This window comes from Perognathus longimembris, chromosome 1 (genome assembly GCF_023159225.1).
Source record: "Perognathus longimembris pacificus isolate PPM17 chromosome 1, ASM2315922v1, whole genome shotgun sequence".
NCBI classification, from domain to species: domain Eukaryota; kingdom Metazoa; phylum Chordata; class Mammalia; order Rodentia; family Heteromyidae; genus Perognathus; species Perognathus longimembris.
In genome coordinates, this window is record NC_063161.1 from 123,949,363 (window position 1) to 123,970,719 (window position 21,357).

Sequence of the window (21,357 nt, forward strand, 5' to 3'; positions counted from 1 at the left end):
GTAACCCCGATGTGAATTGAAGCATGTAGGAAGCTGTAAATTACTTGTACAAATATTATGTCATTTTATGTAAGAGTATTGAGCTCCTTTGGTATCTCAAAATGAATCCTCTATGGGAACCATAGGAAAGCTGTACCTACCAGTGATGACAGAAACAGGAGAGTTTTACTGGTGCCTAACAAGAAGATATTGAAAGTTATAATAATAAAACACTGAGTAGCTCCTTATCTGAAATATTCTATAAAATTCCAGCAACTCCAGGCATGTGGTACTTTTGGTTTTCAAGTAAAATACTTTTAGATACAACAAAATCACCAACACTGAAAATCTCATATACAATTCTAGCACATCAATTTGCCATATACAACTATTGGATCATATATGATCACCTTAATTGATTGTTGAGCACTGTGTAACACCTTCACATCTTCATATCTGTATGTTCTAGATGTTTGTACCCTACAGCTATTAGACTTACTTGCATATGAAATTTTCCTTTAAGACTGATTATTAGTTACTGGAAAGCAATGCCAATATCATTTTCTTCTGTGTAGACCATAATATGCTCAGCAAAATAGTTTAGGTAATGAAAAGTTGAGTATTTGTCGATTTGAGCTGAGTTAATTTGGTACATTTCTAACCCAACATAAAAGTAAATTTCTGAATCATAATGAGATTCAATGACACAATATTTCAGCTAAGCTTGCTGGAATTTATCCTTTCATTCAATGAAACTTTGTAGTATACAAGGAGATAATATATTTTTCCATAGGGTAAAGAAGTTTAAGTTTTCATTTAAAGATAAAGATCTGAAAAAGTAAACTATCTGCAATAATAGTTTCCATTACAGTGGATAGAAACATTTTGCTTTTAAATAAGGGACAGATTAGATGGTTATGATAGAAATAACAATGACAAAAAGCAATAAATTTGCTCTTAGACCTGACTAAAGTCATAAGAAATAATAAAAGGCTATTGGAAGCATATGTTGTTAAAAACAAAAATCAAATTTTAATCTTTAAAGTGTGTGAGGCAAACTTCCTACCTAGCAAGAGAAAAGAGGTATTCTTAACGATAATTTTCTTTTTTTTGACTTTTCAGTGTTGATGATTTTTTGCAATCAAAATAATGTACATAGGCCAGATGTAGGTGGCCTAAAACTATAATCCCAGCTAATCAGGAGGTAGATGTAAGAGCATTATGGTCCAAAGCCACTAGAGCAAAAAAATTTTTTAGATATTTATGATGATCCTCTAATTCTGACTAGTATATATAATTAATATATTTGTGTTATTTCTAACTGTGCAAATAGGAAAGGCTGAATCATGACCACATAAGTGTCCTCAAAGCATGTTATATTTATTTTAACTGATTAATACTAATTTTATTATCTAGTTATTGTTTCTTTTACTGTATAGTAATAAGAGTTTTAGTATGTTACACCATAGATTTAAAGGTAAAATAACTTTAGTACCTTTCTCTTTTTTCCATTGAGTTGGCAGATATTCTTTAGAGGAAAAAATGATGAGATCACAAAATCTTTCAAAATATCACCCGGTGAATATTATTTCAGTGCATATATTTATAGTGTAATGGCATTTGCCATCTGGCATTCTTACAGAAAAGTCTCTTCTTTCTTCTCACACAACCTCTTTTTGCCTGCCTTTCTCAGTTTGTGCCTATTCATAATTAATCTCCAGGTTCACATAACAGGCCTCTGCTGCCTGTCCTCTTAGCTAAGGAAACAAGTACTCAAGAGTGTAACATCATAGACAGGGAACAAAGAATTCACATTCCACTCTCTGTGTTAGAGAGCACTGATGTGATTCTCAGGAGCCAAGCATCTTAGCAACGAAGCAAAGGATTTACAGCCCTCCAGCTTTCTCAGCTACCAAAGCTCTTGAAGGCTTTCAAGAGCTGACCTTCTTAGCAAAGGGCTGGATTCTTTTAATGCACTCACTTTCAAAAGGTAGCATACCTATTTTTCCAGTGTGATGTGGATGCTATTAAAAGGGAGTTTCCATGGATACAGACATCAGTGGGAATGAGACAGGATTGTCCTCTTTTCAGACTCATTGTTGTTCCAAATATCCCTTAAAACCTAGATCCTGTTATCATTTTATTCATATTTCTTATGGCTAATATCTTATTTATGAAGCAGTGTGGATTTTAAGTAATTAATACTTTGCTAAAATTGTGAGTTCCAACATGGCAGTATTTGTGAGAGAAGGTAGAGCATGAACATAGAGAAATTTCAGTTAATTGCTAAGAGTTTAGAGTGTGAATAGTGTTAGGGCTTGTTCACATATGACTTTGGAGGATGTACATTAATAAGAGATACCATTCAGTTCTTCTAAGTGTTAAGAATGTGTCAAATTTAGGAACTTCTTTAAGTAATGTGAATTTGAAGTTATTCATATCTATTTTTTTTAAAGCACTATGAAGTCATCTCTTCCACCCTTTCCCTCTTGTATTTTGGATGAGGTAACTCTGAGTATATATATTTGCCCACATACTCCAAGAATGTTAGAATTAAATATACAAAATTTTCTTGGCCAAGACCTAATTGAGTATCAAATGTGACAAAATTCATCTATTGAGTCAATTTTGTGTCTGGCAATATGTTTAACCCTGGGATTTTGCTCATTAAACAGATATTAACTTTCTTGGGAGAAGTCATGACTCACACTCTCTCTTTTTCATGGAGACATAAGACCTAGTTAGGAAATGTCTTTGGCCATGGGAAAACACTTGTAGAATATTTGAACATTTGTCACAAGTAAATGATAAAGGAAGCTCTGAGCTGGAAGGAGGGGAAGAAATTCCTCAAATGGTGATAGGATTAGAAAAGTAAACAATTGAGACAAATTTGCATGTAGAAATAATTATTAATATTGAACAAATTCTCCAGTCTCAGGTGAGCATCTTCATCATTTAATAACTAGATTAAGCTGATAAAAATATTGGCCTATTGCACTGGCATTTAAGGAAATTTAATGAAGTTTTGATGCCTTCACATTGGCTTCTAATTAGATAAACATGGGATACAACATATTTAGCCATGCTATACTCTAGTTTTGGTTTACTACACAGAAATTATTAATTACTGTAAATTTGCAATCAATTTTTGAAGAAAAAAATTAGGTACTATTACTTTTATAACTTCTTAAGTATGTCAAATCATTTCATTTCACTCAATTGTTTAGAAAAAAGAGATTAAAATATCACTAATTTTTTTCAGAGCATGAATGTTAAGATGTTAAGAATGTTGAGAAATCTGCTCCTTGAAATTCATATCTAGTTACTAAGAGACAATAAAGGATTTCTATGGTATCTAATTAATTTATGAATTAATATCCATCAGTTTAACACAATCATCAATCATTTATAATAGAAATTTGTGTATATTTTAGAATTTTTTTCCTTCTTTATTTCTTGGTTAAAAAAAGATAAGAAGTGCAAATTACATTACAGAAGACCAATTATTCTGATAACACAATCCAAATTCTAATATTAATTTTCAAACCAAATCATAGCATTAAAGCAATGTGCAAGAGAAAAAAGTACCTGCCAAATTGATTCCCCAATGTACTTTGGACATAATTGAATATCTATAGCTAAAACTTTCAATATTTCCCAGTAAATTGTGAAAAATCACGAAAAATATTATTACCAAAAGCTGAAAGTAGAAAAATAGTCTTCTACAGATCCTTTTACTTATTTTGTTAAATTAAGGGATCTGTTTCTAAACACCTTGAAAATACATTCATCACCTGGTCTATTGACTACTTCTGTTTCTTTTTTAAGATGAAATGAGGAAAACTACATTTTACCCTTAACTATCAACATACATATTCACCAAAAACTTTAAAGTGTGTCAAATGTAGAGAAACTTTCACCAAAATTCATAAACCCTTCAAGTATCACAAATAGGTTTTAGGGAGAATGAACAATTTATTCAATTTATGGCTTGTACTTTCTCACAAAAAGCAAGTTACAAGGTATTCTACAAATGAAGATAAAATTGAAGGTGGTTGTTGGGGAAGCATTATTGTTGTAAACTATCCAAAAAGGGATGTGACCCAGGAATAAAGAAGATATTATTTTATCTTTTCTGTCACCTGCCTACATCCCTCTTTTGAGTCATGGCTGAGTATTTTCCATTGTTTTATTTTTCATCCTTGTTGTGAAAGCACTCTTATTGTTTAGTAAGCAGAATTAGGGTAGCTGAAGTTTATAGAGTCAAAGGCTGACAAACAATAAGGTCAATGCCTGTCCCATCTTGGAAAGATTGAGGTTAGAGCAGGTGAAATTATCATTCTGTTTTATTTTTATGGCTCTAATAGAATTCCAGAAAAGTCCGTGACCTCTGCTGCCAGTCATGTCTTACTCTAATAGCAACGTGAAACCTTTGGCACTCAATTAAAACAGGAAATAAGGTAAAGAATGGGTCAATATGCATGTTTGGCCAAAGCAAGCTTTTGAAATAAACTCTAGCGGGCTTTCAAGGAAGTCATAACCCTTATTCATTTGGCATATCGGTATTAAAGTTATGGTTAAAGTAAGAAATCCACATCAAAAACAGAAAAGCCCATAGAAAACAAAAAACAAACTATGCTGTACCATTTATTTCCCTTAGGACACTAAGACCTGTATACGAATGTACCTTATAACTTAACAATTCACACATATATTCTGTCATTACTCAATTTAGGGGTGAGGGTACTAAGTTTCTATGAAAGGTTAAAGTGGGTAAGATAGGCTTTACATGTTTTCAAATTTCTAATGTTTTAATGACTAGTAATTCTCCCTCTATATGGTAAAGTATATATTTATTAACATTAATATATTCACAATTTTTTCACTGTCTTGATTTCTACAAGACTACTAGAGAAATATTCCCCCAAATAATATGTAGCACATGGATGAATTCATTGCTTCTCCAAGAATGAAAAATAAATAAAATATTAGGCTCTTAAACTAAAGTCTAAGATCACCTCATTTCTTTTTGTTTTAAATAGATGGTATTATTGCCTCCGGTACTAGTCTTGTCTTTATTTCCACACTGGTGAGAATAAAGGTGGGAGAGGCACTATATTGTATACCTGCAGGACTTGAGATAGTGTTTGATCTGTAGGAATGACAAGAGGTCGGTTATGATGGCATTACAAAAAGCATGGCACTATCTGGAGTTGCATAGCTTTCACAGATCCACCACCAAGTTTCATTTTCACAAATAAGTCCTCCTACTTTCATCTTACTTTTCTCTTCTCCCCTCCTTTTACCCTCCCTTAGTTCTTGTCTCCATCTCTTCCTACCCATCATTTTCTCTCTTAGTTTATATTCTCCATTTGGGTTAGAGGGTTCAAAGTTTACTAAATTCATTCTTGGACATGTCCAAGGTAAATTCAGCATATAGCATTAGTCTTGGCAGAATATAATAAGGCAATGTCAAAATAATACCAAGTAGATTTACTTAGCTGAAGAATGCATATTTCATAATTTATAACAATTCCTTACCACACTACTAATCATGTTCACATCTCAATTTCATATTTGAAAATGAATGACCACTTCATTTTTAAAAGAAATTGTGTACAAGTAACAACTCCCCTGGACCTTTCTACAATATGCTTTGATAGATTTGACATCATTTGACATTGTTCAAAATTATTCTTAGTAGATTGTTAATATGCTTATTAAAATTAGAATATATTTCTAAATATATAAAATTATTCAAAGTTCATTTTGCACCTTGGATGGTAATGTCTCCTGGAAACATCAGAAACATCAGAGAATGAAAATAAGCATAAGACTGAATCAATGTAGAATTTTTATTTTTGAAATCTACTTCTATGAAAGATCAATTCCAAGTTTACACCCCCACCAACATTCCCACCAGCATCTGTGGTTGTTACTTTTCTTGGTAATGGCCATTATTATTGGGGTGAAGTGGAATCTCAGTGTTCTTTTGACTTGCATTTCTTTTATGGCCAGTGATGTTGAACACTTCTTTATGTATCTCAATGGCCATTCTTACTTCCTCTTCAGACAAGTCTCTTTTTAAATCTTTTGACCATCTGTAAAGGGGAAAGTTGGTTCTTTGAGGATTTTTTTTGGAAGAATTTAATTTTTTGAGATCTACGCATATTTTAGATATGAGGCTTTTGTCTCCAGTATGGCTGGTGAAGATCTTCTCCCAACATGTGGGCTTTCTTTTTATCTTGCAAGCTATGACCTAGGATAGTCCTAGCAGATTACAATAGTTCAATAGCTATGTCCATATGAATACATAAGATGATGCTAAAAGAAATGAACTCCAAGTCATGGAAACAAGTGGTAGATCATTATTGTTGTTATTTTCAACATACTATGTGAAATTATGCCTTTTTATTTTGTCTTTCTTCCCCATGGTTCTACCCCTGATGTCACTGTTTTGTACCCTGGGTATTGTATATTTGTTTATTGGAACTAGGGAAGGGAAGGGTAACATCAAAATAGAGAGATAAAGGATAAAAGACAAACCAATACAACAGCAAAACTTACAAAACTATATGCTATAACCAACTGTATAACTCATGACGTGGGGGAGGGAAATGGAGAGAGGGGAAGGTGGTAGAAAAATGATGGAGGAGGTAACAATTTGGATAAGAAATGGACTCATTAACTGCCTTACATATAAAACTGCAACCCCTCTGTACATCACTTTGACAATACATTTTTTAAAAAATCAAAAAAAAGATCAGTTTCAATTTTCCTAATTTATAATTGAGAAGGAAACATATATCACTATTAAATTGAAACAGAGTGTATGCATGTGTATTAAACAGATACAAAATGTATATTTTCAAGTAAATTAAAATTTTTAAAAAGTAATTCTAAATAATGGCTTTATCTTTTCAAAATTCACCCTCACATCAGCAAGCAATGACTATAATCACACTGTGACCTTTGGGAGAAAAAAGACAAAGGATAACAGAAAGAGAATAAACCTAAGCTATGCCAAGTACAAAGTCTTCTAGAATTGTATCACACAGAAGCTTTGGCAGGAGTAGAATCACAGAAGGAGAACAGCTCTCTTAAAAGAAATATGTCTACAAATCTCTTGCATGACACTTCTACAATCTCTCTGTCAAGCTGTTCAAAATCTTCATTTAATGAGAACCCTGATAAATCACAATGCATAATGCCAGATTGTTACACTTTATGATATAAGGAGCCTAGATACATCAATACATGCTTATACAAAGTAAAATCAGAATTTTATTTTCATTTTTATATAAAGGCTTTTACAAAGAACTAAAATCAGTATCCCCTAATAGATAAATATTGACCTTCTGCCAAAGGCAGAATTACAAGTGATAGAAGCAAAAACGAGTAGACAGGTTCCCTAAGGGAATTTAACAATACACTTATTATTAAGGGGAAATTAATTGTATCTCAATGACTCATATATGCATAGTACTTATTAGAGTTAAGACAATTCATAACCAACCACCAAATCCTCACTCTCTTAGATTACAACAGGAAAGTAAACCTTAGAAATTTGAAGTATCTTGTTCAGTGTCATATATAGAAATACTATCTCTGACTAGTTTTTTAGCTTTTTCTATTACCCTGACACTAAATCACTTAAACTTTATATCTTTAAATTATTTGAAAGGATTGAGAACTCTTCTCTTCATTCTTGTAGTATAAAATCAGAATCTTTAAGCTGGCAATGAGCCTGAGAAATACATTTAATCTCATCTAATCACTGTACTTTGAGAATAGACACTCTCATTTTCAATAATTTTTACATAATAACCAAAATGAAATTATTTTGATATGTAGATCTCTTTTGAAAAGTGAAATATTTTACCTAAGTAGTGAAATGATATTTACAAATATAAGCACCTTATAGTAAAAGAAGCTCAAAAGCTAACAATATAGCATATAATAATTTTATAATAAGAAAATACACCCAACATCATTTTAAGAGCTGAAAGCAGTTATCAAACTGTCAAAAATATTAAGAAGGCAGTTGCACAATATTCACATCTACTTATGTATACTCAACTATACACAGACAGGAGAATGTAAAAAATGTAACTATTAGGTTAAAGTATATATGAAATTACTGATTGTAGTAGACAAGTTATCAGATATATCTGCAATATTCTATTTGTCATAAAGGCTAAATTTTGCTGAGTTGTGGAATGAGGAGATGTTATTTCTGATCCTGGTTTTCCATGACTTTGATCATGTGTTTTGTTAAATGAAATGTGACTATTAAAATTACTTCCTATTCTTTTTTTACCATTGATGTTTATAAGTACAATTCAATTATCTACTTAAATTTATAAGCTACATGATCTTTGAGAATGAGCAACATAAAGGCATTATTATAGTTATTTTGAGTATATGCATTTATTACCTTGAAATATATGACTTTGAAATACAAGGCTGGATAAGACATAGATTCATTTGTTTCTATTTGTATTAAAAATTTTACAATGATTTTATCATTCGATTTTTATAGGGTTTACAAATTCCTACAACAAACACAATTTTTGTTTTCTACAAGCCATCTTATAAAGTATTAACCTAAGAAATTATATACTTTAGCCACCATGTAACAAGAATTTTGAAGGATGAGAGAGAAAAAATAGCTAATGAAATTTATACAATTCCAATGATAGTATCACTATTGAAAATCATCTCTTGGGTTTCAGCTTGCTGTATTTCCTACCGCTCATCACCAGAGTATAGATTCTCCTACCAAAAAAATGTTTTCTTTCTTTTCTGTCTTCTGTGTTTAGTTTTATCTTATAATAAAACTATCCTTCAGACTAAGAAAGACCTGTCTACAGCCATCTAGAAACTTCTTTTTTTTTTTCTTAACCTCAGGTGCAGAAGAGATAGAAACTAAGGTGAGAAATGATGAGGAATCAAGTGGGATAATTTCAACAGCCATTTTACAAGACTGTGATATCATGATGAGTTCTTTGTTTCAAGAGCTGACATCGCTTTCAAGAGAAGAATCAAGGCAAAGAATTCAGGACCCACAGGTTAGGTCAGAAATGTGAAGGGAGAATTTAAAGGATTGGGTGTCAAGATGTCATGGTAAGTGCTTAAAAGAGGAAGTAGTTTCCAAGCAGGACAACCTGACTTAGAAATATTCTGGTAGTTTCTTCTTTTACTCTACATCGAGACTGTTCAAAATTAAATCACAATAAAGATAAATGGAAGGTGTTAAGTTGTCTCTGAGCTATCACAATCAGATAAGAAGTGTGTGGCACTTTGGGAAGATCACATAAGATTGTGATAACTCAAATGCTCAATTTGTCAAATGGCTCTTTCTGTCTGTGCAGAGAACTGAAGCATTTTCTTCAGCTGGAGATCAACATATGGAGAAAGTATTGGATATAACTATTCTGCTGTGTAGACAATCAAAGAAAAATGTTCTGTTTGATAAGGAGAAAAAAGTGCTTTAACTTATGTATTTCCAAATATTCAGAAAATAGAACTGATGCAAATATTTCATTTTCCCCCATCTTTGTTCCCTGTACATTATTTTAATTTTTTTGTAAAAGTCATTATAATAGTATTTTGCATTATATAGCTCTATTTGTCCAAACCTCAGTAATAATATGGGTCAAATACATTGATTTATCTCTAGAATGCATCAATTTTATAAAAATAGGGTTTTTATTGTGCTTGTTTATTAGTGTATCTCCTACCTACATGGAAGTTACAATCATGTTGATAATAGATAATTTCACTGTACTAATTGAAATTCGCCACCCTATTCATCATTGTATTTAAACATATTAGTATTTGGCCAATTTTTACAAGTGAAAATATTACTACAGAAGTTAAAAATAATTTCTTTTCCTGCTTTTCAGCAATTAGCTTATACAAACTTTCTTCTATCCTATTCTGTCTCACAACAATTTATTTTTTGTTAGAGGAAATACAAATTCTTTTTAACAATTAATTTTAATATTGTTTAGGAGAAGACTTTTAGCCAGAATAAACACTGATCTTCAAACCAAAAAAGCACACAATTCATTACTAAATCATAAGCAGAACATAGCAATGGCTTTGTATGAGCAGTAGGCTTTCAAATAATGTTCCACTACAGCAAACACACTCAAAAATTAAACATTTTATGAATATTTAGTACGATGGTCAGGAATATTGTGAACTTGAATATAAACCAGTGAACAGAGGTCAGCACCTTTCCCAGAATAACAAGTAGCAAAAGAATTGTCAAAGAATCCAGGAAATGTGAAAGGTTTATGATCATTGTCAAGAACTCAAGAATTGGGCTTCTGACAATCAGAATTCTGGATAGAGTCCAGTAAATTTCCTCAAGTTTGTGTTTTTCCTTCATCATCAAAATTTCAACAGCATTAAAAATGACCAACTTCCTTCCCTTACTATGAAACTCTCCAAAAATGCTTCCATCAGACATGGTGATTTATGGGATGTAGATGGGAACTTTTCAAAACATATCAACTGTTTTCTGAATCAGGTGCCTTCTGCAGGCTGTCTAGTCATGTTTTAACTATTACTCCCTAAGGGAAAATTAGCATTTTCGTCTAATGAAGGCAATAGTATTCATTTAAATCAATTATTTATTCACTAATTTCACTGAACACCTAAAATTCTACTTAGAATGCGCACTGATATGTTAGGTACTTTTCGTGATTCTGGGTATATCAATAAGTGAAAGACAAGTCCTGACTTTTACAGATATTCAATGGTAAAGGCATTAAAAATGGATCCAACTATCTAGTAGGTAACAAATTAAAAGTACAGAGAAGAAAGCTCAGAAGATCCACTTTGAAGACTAGGTTGTGGTTTAAATGGTGTGATCAAAGGTGAAATGTAAAGAAGATGGAAGATTTCAAGAGAGTTGAGGAAGTTCATCATGTTGTCAGACTGTGGAATAGTATGACATAGATGATAGAAACAAGTACATTACAAGATGGGAGTCTCTTCTAAAAATGGGAGTGTTACATTCCTTCCTTTGTGTTATTGATGATCATATGGCTAAAGAACACCGACAATGATGAATAGTGGGAAACACAATTAGAATATACTAAATATAGATAGACAAATTGTAGATGCATCTCAGGCTATTTTAAAGACATTGGATTTCTTTCAAGGAAAATCAGAAATTATTGGGGAGTTTTGAGCAGTTGAGTGACTTTTGCTGATGCTTATGAGAAGATGAAGTCTAAGCAGAGAATAGGTTTTAGGGAAAAGAGTCAAATGTAAAGGAAGCACAAAGACTACATAGGAGGAGATCACAAAAATTCAAGGCAAATTATTTATCAGAGTCAGGCAATTGTAAGAATGGTGATAAAATTCTCTTCTAGATGTACTCTAAAGACGTTGACAACATAATTTCCTGAAGAAATGATAAGAAGTATAAAACAGGAAAGAACGAGAGAGAGGAAGAGAGAAAGAAAGAAAGAAAGAAAGAAAAAAAGAAAAAAAGAAAGAAAGAAAGAAGGAAAAGAATGGAGAGACAGAGGGAAAGATGGAAGGAAGGAAGGAAGGAAGGAAGGAAGGAAGGAAAGGAGGGAGGGAGGGAAGAAGGGAGAGAGGGAGGGAGGGAGGATGAAAGAGAAAAAAGAAAGAGAAAGGAACAAAGAAACAGAGGGAAATAGACAGATAAAAATGACAGAAGATAAGAGAAGAGAATGGAAACGTATTTATATCACATGTTACTGTAGCTATTTTGTCACAGAAATGGATTGTGAAGGGGTGATTTGTTTAAAAAGAAAACAGTAATGGGATGCAACAAAGAGAAATTCATAAGTGGAATAACCTGACAACATGGGTCATAGCTGGGTATTTCGAGATAAGAAATAGCCTCAAATTAGGAGTGATGAATTTTGACACCTACAGCTACTCACAATAAGGAATATGAGAGACAAAACCATGTTAGCTACCAAGGCTGCAAGGATGCAGCCTGAAAAGATTTCTGGTCACAAGAAATAAGGTGAAGACACATCAATCTACAGAAGATTTGGTTGACAAGGAGTGAAAAATTTGGAAGATTCTACCTTTTATTTTGCACTTTTCAATTGGCATTTTGTTTATTTTTCATTGTTACTATTTATGCATTTGCTTTGGTGCAAGTAATTCTATCTAGGATAGATATACACAGCAATATACATGACAATATGCACTTGAATATACACAGCAATCATTCCCTGAAAGATGTTTTCTCAAGGCTTAAGTTACATAGCATTTTTTAAAAAAACTCCATTATCTTTGCTCTTCAGATTAAAAGAAAAATCTATAATATATTGAAAATACTCTGAAGATATTTTTTCCCAAAAATTCTAATGAAATATGACAACATATAGAGAAGCAAACAATGACACTAAGTATGTTTGACCTGAGCTAAAGGCAAAAGGCTAGAGAAATTGAATTTTACACCCTTTTTTAAACATTTGGTCATTGAGTTTATCTCTACATCTTTCACATCCCCTAGTTTTCTTTTCAGGTTTGAATTGTCCTTTGTCTCTTCAAACTCTCACTATTCTCTCTTGGTCTCCTCTTTTGTTTTCCTTCCTGCTAACTGACTTCAAATATATATGTGATGAGTTATCATTCTCTGAAAGTCCTCCCATCAGTATTGTAGGGTATACATTATTTTATGAGAGATTGAAGGAAAGTACATTCATTTGTACTTATGGAAAGATATTGTTCACTCTCCCTAGCATTTTTTGGCAAAGGTCTCTCATTAATAATCCTGACTTTGCTTGGTACCCTTGAGTTAGTAAGCAGTGTTTTTGACATTTCAAATAAATTTACCATGTATACTGACTGTAGATAAGAAGATGATTGTTTGTTGTGGTTTTTTTTTTTTTAGAAAAGAACAAAACTGACACAGCAAGGAGGACTCACTAAAAATTTTATGAATTTTCCCCTTAATGTGTAGAAACATTTAGCATAATTTTATTTCTTTCAATTTTATAATTAAATTTAATAATATCACAGGTTAATACAAACTGATTCCATTGGAAAGGAAGGTATGGCTAGTTTTCAAGTGTCAATCCTACATCCTGGCCAATACTTGTTCTTTTTTTTAAAATTTTATTATCAAACTGATGTACAGAGAGGTTACAATTTCATACGTTAGGCATTGGATACATTTCTTGTACTGTTTGTTACCTCGTCCCTCATTCCCCCTCCACCCTCCCCCTTTCCCTTTCCCCCCATGAGTTGTTCAGTTCAGTGAAATGGACTCCATGTTATGGAAACTATTGTTATATCACTGTTGTAACTACTTTCAATGTGTTATGTGTAACTGTAACTTCTATTATTGATGATCCTCTTGTATCCCCTTCCTGTGTGTTAGGTTTTTAAAGTAGGTAGCCGGTAAAGGAGAACGCCACGCAGTATTCAGGCAGGAAAGAAAGTTTATTACCGAACTGCTGGCCTGAGGCCAAGATGATCCATGGCCAGAGAGAAGGGAGAGAGAGAGAGAGAGAGAGAGTGAGAGAGAGAGAGAGAGTGACCCCCACCCAGCCCTGCCTTATATCTAGGGCAGGGGCAAGGGGTATGGCCAGGTGGATTAGGATGTGACCTCAGGGAAAGGGGAGGTAACTGCCTCCAGGTCTGCAGGTTACCCAGGTAACTGGGTGGAGACTTAATGAGGTGGGGGCATCTACATGGAGCCCTCAGGGAGAGGACCTAACATTCCAGCCTTCTAATAGTTATGAAAAAGGACGAAGACTCTCTCTGGCTGCTTTCTGCTGGCAAGGGGCGTCGACATTAGGGGTAAAAGGCAGAAATCTGGCCCCTCCTGGAGAAGGCAAGCAGCAGGGTCCCTTGGTGGTAGATGCCAGTCCTTGAATGAAGCCTGGAAGAAGTTTCATGAGGCAGGGGCTGGACAAAAAAAAAAAAAAAAATATATATATATATATATATATATATATATATATATATATATGCAAAAGGAAGGGTTTAGGGCACAAAATTAAAAATTGGATGACTTGGACAGTTCTTATACTCAGGCACGGACATTAGATAGACAAGCTACTATCTCTTGGTCCCCTGGCTCTGATTAATTTTGAAATGGCGAGACAAAGTGACTCCATTTAAGATGTGACATATTCTCCTCTTACTCCTCTCCATGATCCTTGTTCCCTGAACTGGCTGAGTCCCAGGGGTCTAAGTGCTTGTTGCTGGGATGGCTTGCCCCAGTTGACATTCACAGAATTTGAACTCAGGGTCTGGGCACTGTCCCTGAGCACTTCTGCTTGAGGCTAGTACTCTACCACTTGAGCCACAGCTCCACTTCCAGCATTTGGCTGGTTAGAGATCGGTCTCTTCAGCCATGCTTCCAGCCTGGCTCTTCGCTGGTTAGTTGGGAGATGGAGTTTGAGGGAGATGTTCTGCCCTCGCTGGCTTTGAACTGCAATCCAAGGAGTCTTTGCCACAAGAGCCCTTTTTGATTTCCAATTAAAACAACATGGAGACCAAGGGGACTAGAGCTTACCTATACCTTGTCAAGAACTGACCAAACACTTGCCAGAATTCTTCAATGGCAAAACTCAGTAGATGTGATGAGTTTTAGCACAGATATATAGCTAGATGGACATACTAACAAATGATGTTTACACATACATACACACATGGAACACACATACTGTTGTGCCAAGTCACGAAACCACCACCAAGAAGACCACCGAGACTCAGACATTCTGAAATGCAAAAGCAAGGCAAGGCTTTATTTAAGCGAGCTGCAACTAGGGCCTCGTCCTCCCCACCGACACAGCGGAGGTTAGGAGGGAGCCCCGAGCTGTGATTACACAGGGCTTATAAAGGCAAAGAACAAGGTTACAACAATCAGCTATTCAAGCAAGCAAGATTAGGACACAGGTACAAATCTGATTGGCTCAGGGTTCGATTCTAAAATGGGGCTCACGTGGTAAAATGGGGTTCACGTGGTAAAGTGGGGCCTGACTTCAAAGTCTGGCACTTCATTTCCCCCTTTTTCTTTTTGGTACCTTGGGAGCCAATCATGGCTCCATTCTGTCCATTTCAATGGCTTGCATGTCTAGGGGATGATATAGAGGTAAGGCATGGTCCAGTAGGGCCCAATGTAGTAACCAAAGGGCCTGTCACCATTTCTTACAAGAATAGTCTCTGTACCTCTGTTTTGCATGCCTCTAGTTTATCCTGCCTCATCTTCCCAAAAACAACTCTGGTTCCTTGGTTTTAAAGGGGGGCTGATGGGTGAAGATCATCCATCTTCTGTAACTTCTTCAGGCTGACTCAGGGGCATTGACCTTACCTAGCCAGGAACCTATAACCTTAGTCTACTTTACCAAGGGACTGCAGGATTACTGCAAACTGAAAATTAACTTTCAGCTATACAGACTTACCATTAGCTGTATAGTGTTTAGCATCCAAATGTAAGCAACAAAATAATACATAAACTTCTCAGCTGTGCTCTAAGGGTCGGGTGGCTATACCAGTATTCCTGAGCAAGCCCAAAACTACTTAAAATAAGGGGGTCACCTCACTTTGGAGTGAGCTGCCAAAATAACATTAACACTAGCCAGGGTAGTAAGGAAAGAAGGCAAAAAGAAAATTATAACAATATTCAGTCTAACTTCCTTTTCTTGAGGCGAAGGCGAAGCGGCTGAGTTGGGTGCTTGGAGACCTCCCATGTTCCACCATGGTAGTTGTCATCCAGGGCAAAGGGGTCAGCTGGCCTGGTGTGGAAGCAATGAACCCAAGTGGCGATGCCGTCTAGGGTTCCTTCCACCGTAGTTCTAAGGATTTCAGTCCCCTGGTCTGAATAAATGGGGAGTAGGGACAGAAGCAGAATCATATAATGCCTTAAGTTGGGGTCACATTCTTGTGCACGAGCTGCAAATAATCGAGTTTACACAAAAATTCAGCATCATCCAAATCAGCAAGCAATTCAGTCTGAAGGCTAGGGATAATGGGCGGGGGGGGGGGGGGGTACCCGTACATTATTTCAAAATAAGTAAAGCCAAGCTGATAGGGAGAATTTCTTACTCTAAAGCAGAGCAAAAGGAAGGAGTGACACCCAGTCTGCACCAGTCTCTAAGGCCAGTTTAGTTAAGATTTCTTTTAGAGTCCAATTCATTTTCTCTACCTGTCCTGAACTCTGGGCTCTATAAGCATAATGCAATTTCCAATCCATCCCCAGTGCAGTGGCTATTCCCTGACTTACTTTTGAGATGAAGGCCGGTCTGTTGTCTGACCCAATGGTGGATGGGAAGCCATACCTGGGTAGGATTTCTTCCAGGATCTTCTTAGCCACGACATTCGCAGTCTTGTGCTTTGTTGGATAGGCTTCAACCCATCCTGAAAAGGTGTCTACAAAAACTAGCAAATATTTGTAATTTCTGTGAAATCTACTTCCCAATACACGCCTGGCCTATTCCCACAGAGGCGAGCTCCTGTAGTAATCTGTTGATTGGGGGCATTGGCAAGCTGACAGGCCTTGCAATTTTAAACAATATCTTCAATAAGTTGATCTCCTTGTCTAATTTTCACTTTGGAGTGTCAGAGCAAGTCCTGCATTTTTCGGGTTCCCATGTGAGAAGCTCAGTGGATTCTCTTAAGTATCCCCTTAACCAGCCCTTGTGGCAGGATAAGTTTCCCTTCCAGTCATCCAGTTTTCTACCAGTCATTGTTTCCTTCTCTGTCCAGGGGTTTTGTGGGCCATGGGAATTTTCTTTATCCACTCCAAGCCTTCTTGGGAATACTGGGTCACAGGAGCCAAAGCTCATGTCCCTGGGTCTACTAAAGTCTGTTCCCAGGAACTCTGACTTGTCTGGCTGATTTAGGCACAGGGATTTTCAGCACAGTCTACGTGCATCTGACAGCCAATGCTTGCTCTCTTTTAATATGAAGCCCAGATGGGTGACTTCAGGTTTACAAATTTGTGCCTCTTAGCATTCTAGTTTGTAAAAGCTTTTTTCTGACTGGCTGGGGAACTGATCTCTGATGACCTAAAAAGTTACCTTTGCAGGCCTTTAACAGATCTCAATAAGAACACAATCTCAGGTCTACAAGCTTTCTTTCCTGAACAGATGTATCAGCTTAAAATTCTCACTGCCAGTCAGAGCTTTGAGTAAATGCAGGGGGTTGAGATTTTAATCTATCCTCTCATTTGACAAACTTACCCTTACTAACCACTGTCACAGATGACTGGCAAGTTCCTGCCCAGTAGACAGACATGGGCATTAGAAAGGCATGCTTACAAACTATTCTTCTAGGACTTCCCAGCTTTGATTAACTTTTGAAAGGCCAAACAGGAGTGACTCTAGGATCTGACACCATCTCTGCCATCCAAGCAGTGGCTTACTGCCTCTGGCTGCTCTATCACTTTTGTCCCAGGAGGAGTGACTTTCCACTGGACTTGGACTCAGGGCCTGAGTGCTGTCCCCCAGCTCTCCAGCTCAAGACGAGCACCCTACCATTTTGAGTTCCACACAACTCCGTTCCCAGCACTCTGCTGGCTGCTTAGAGACAAGTCTCTCACAGGGACCTTTCTCTGCCCGGGCTGGCTTTGAACCGCAGATTCAGATCAGTGAGTCTTACAAGGGGCCACTTTACTCCAATTAGAAGCAACAAGGTGGTCCACACAGAAGTAGTTTTTAAGCATGCTCTCTTACCTGGAACTTATTAAGTGTCAGTATTAGATCTTGACAAACTGGTAGGAATCACCTGTGCTTCTCTGTGGGCCTGCTGCAAACTGTTACAAAAAACCTACAAAGAAGCTGGAATGGCAATTAAACATTTTGGTAGCCATAATTCTCCTTTTCTCACTTTGCAATAATTATTTAGGACAATTTTACTTCCAATTTTCTTATCTAGAAATGTATTCTTGATTTCCAAAGCCTTTTTAACACTAACACAACACTTCAGCTTTTATCTGCATCGGAAAAACTGAAGCTCACAGGCATTCTGAAACCAGGTGCCGCCCTTTGCCTATGGGCTGCTTGTTTCAAAAGAGCCTCTTTTTTCTTTTTTCTTCAGTCCCAATTACTGCATGGCATGAAGACCTTTGAATTTTTCCTTAATGCAAGAATTACAATCAGAAATACTTATCCATTCAGCTTTCCAATATATTAGTGAGAAACATTAGCCCATTTCTTCCTACATACAGAGTTAATGAGAGTTTACTTCTATCCCCATTAGTTTAGTATATATATAGCTTTTTAAATCCAAATTTCTGACACTTAGCTCTGATTTTTTTTTTAATTTTAAAAGAACCCTGAGAAATCCTTTAAAGCATTTGGTAATGCCCAAATTTGATGACCTTTTGACTATAAACTTAAACTTAGTTTTGCATCATACTGCAGTCTTGAACATGTTCACACTCACACAGACACACACACACATACATTTTCAAAAGATCTTAAAGCGCGCAAAATAGGCATCGGCCGTACATTTTCCAGTGGCAAGAGATATTTTTGCCAATCTTACTCCTGCAACACGCAAATTTTAAGACAAAACCTTTAATATATGATTTTAGCATTCTCCAGCCTCATTTTCCAGGGCTTGATAGTCTTAGTAAAACATTTTTAGTCTTAGTAAAACATCTTAGCACACCAAATAATTTTCTGCTTAAGAAGGCTGGGTGGGGGTCCCCCTAGAGTTCTTTTGTGCGGACACTCTCCCTGATTGACTGATTGTGGGCTGTCACCTGTACATCTTTCCAGTGAGCTAAAGTCAAGTCCAGGGGAGTGGAAGGAACATTCCCCATCATCCGTTTATCAGTCAGGCACAGCACAAGAAAGAAACACACAAAAATAATCACAGGCACAAAGACCAGACAACACTTACAGACAGACTTAGGGAGCCGCGGCTTACAGGTTCGACTGTGTCTCTCCTGCCCCTGTGAGGAGGCAGACCACACAGTCTCACTGTGCCTCTCCTGCCCTGAGGGGGCAGACCACACAGTATCATTGAGTCTCTCCTGCCCCTGTGAGGGGGCAGACCACACAGTCTTGAGGCTCTCTCTCTCCCGTTCCTGTGTAGGAGCGGACCAGACAACCCCGAATATAGAGTGGACTAGACGGGCGCCCATTAGAAGGGCCTCCCGGTCCAGTCCTTCAGGTTCAGGGTGGTAGTGGGAAGCCTGAGCCCCCTGTGGAGGGCTTGAGGTGACCCCCAAGTCCTCCAGGACTGCCCATACGAGCGTGTCCACTCCGGCTGGTCCTTCACTACCTACAGGTTCAGATTCAAGTGGCTGGCCTAAACAGAAAACAAAACTACAAATCACACAGACACAGACACACAGAATGAACAGCCCTATTTTCTTACCTTCAGAGTCTGGGGTCTCAGGGGTCTCTAGGGCCATCCCGGACGAAACCCCAAATGTTGTGCCAAGTTGCGAAACCACCACCAAGAAGACCACTGAGACTCAGACATTCTGAAATGCAAAAGCAAGGCAAGGCTTTATTCAAGCAAGCTGCAACTCGGGCCTCGTCCTCCCCACCGACACAGCGGAGGTTAGGAGGGAGCCCAGAGCTGTGATTACACAGGGCTTATAAAGGCAAAGAACAAGGTTACAACAATCAGCTGTTCAAGCAAGCAAGATCAGGACACAGGTACAAATCTGATTGGCTCAGGGTTCGATTCTAAAATGGGGCTCACGTGGTAAAATGGGGTTCACGTGGTAAAGTGGGGCCTGACTTCAAAGTCTGGCACTTCAATACACACTGTGCACATAGGTTTTACAGCATGCAAAAATGAATTTCAGCAGTAGAGTCTTTTGGAATTCCAATAGTAAATGACAGTTTTTGTCCAATATTTTGTCCCATATAGAACCACGTGGTCGGTTAGAAAAACAATTTTGCTGGCAAACAACAATTTTCAGATTATAAAATGGAGAAACCATATTTTGATAAACTCCAGTGGGATGCCATGTTGAGGGGGGTGGCAGGAGGACACAAACACACTAATAGAGAACACGTGGCATGGCATAATGGTGCCTGAGCTGATGCCTGTTAAACCCAATATCCACCACGTGGTCAATGCTAGAGAAAAGAACTTTTAGATATCTTTGCTGACAAAGCACATTGGTGGTCAAGCCTCAGTTTCGAAGGTCTGTGAAAAGAGGCAGCTTTGTGAGCAAGGCACACAAGGATGGTACAACTTGGGAATTTTATACAGTAAGCAAGTAAGCAGGAAGATGAGAGAGTGAGAGAGAAAAAGGAAGAGAAAGAGAGTAAAAGAGAAAGAAAGAGAGCCTGAATATAAGTGACTTCTAACCATTTACCATTGCAGTGGCAAAAACTGTATCTGTGCAAGTATTTCAAACAGGCCTCATTGCACTGTCAAGAGGTGTGCTAGCAGTTTCCCGGCTCCGGTGTGACTGTGATACAAAACACAAAAAACACGGGAGGGAGGCGCCTGGTGAGTGGATGAGCTTACCTGGCAGAAGCGGCAGAAGCGGCAGACAGAGCGGCAGAGAACCGGAGCAGCAGCAGTTTCACTCACCAGGGTAGACAAGTGGTGTGGAGGTGGAGGTGGATGTGGAGGTCAGCAATGGTATTAGTGAAAAGTGCCACGTGGTGACTCGCAGGAGTTCGGTTCGCGGAAAAAGGGCCGTCAGGACTGGGGATAATCCCAGAAAAAGAAGAAAAATAGATGGGAATTCTGCCTGTCCTGACTCTTAAGCCCCATCCAAGTCATGGCACCATATATGTTAGGTTTTTAAAGTAGGTAGCCAGTAAAGGAGAACGCCACGCGGTATTCAGGCAGGAAAGAAAGTTTATTACCTAACTTGCTGGCCTGTGGCCAAGATGATCCATGGCCAGAGAGAAGGGAAAGAGAGAGAGCGACCCCCACCCAGCCCTGCCTTATATCTAGGACAGGGCAAGGGGTGTGGCCAGGTGGATTAGGATGACCTCAAGGAAAGGGGAGGTAACTGCCTCCAGGTCTGCAGGTTACCCAGGTAACTGGGTGGAGACTTAATGAGGTGAGGGCATCTACATGGAGCCCTCAGGGAGAGGACCTAACACTGTGGTTGTACCTACACTATCTCTGTATCTTATCTGAGTATATTGGAAACCATGTATACTGGTAAACAGTGGTATATAGGGTAAAAAAAAAGACAAACAACTACAAAAGCAATCCTTGCAAAACTGTTAGCATAATTTAAAAAAATGTTTTATTATGTTTAGAATTTTTTATATCTTAATGATCTTATTTTTCAAATACCATAACAATCTTTTGGAAAAATAAGAAAATGCCAGGCAATATTAAGAATAGTTTTCTATAATACCTCAAAATGCATGCTAAGACATAGTTGGTATATTCTATAATGAGATGGGAGAGTTTGGTGATTAACTG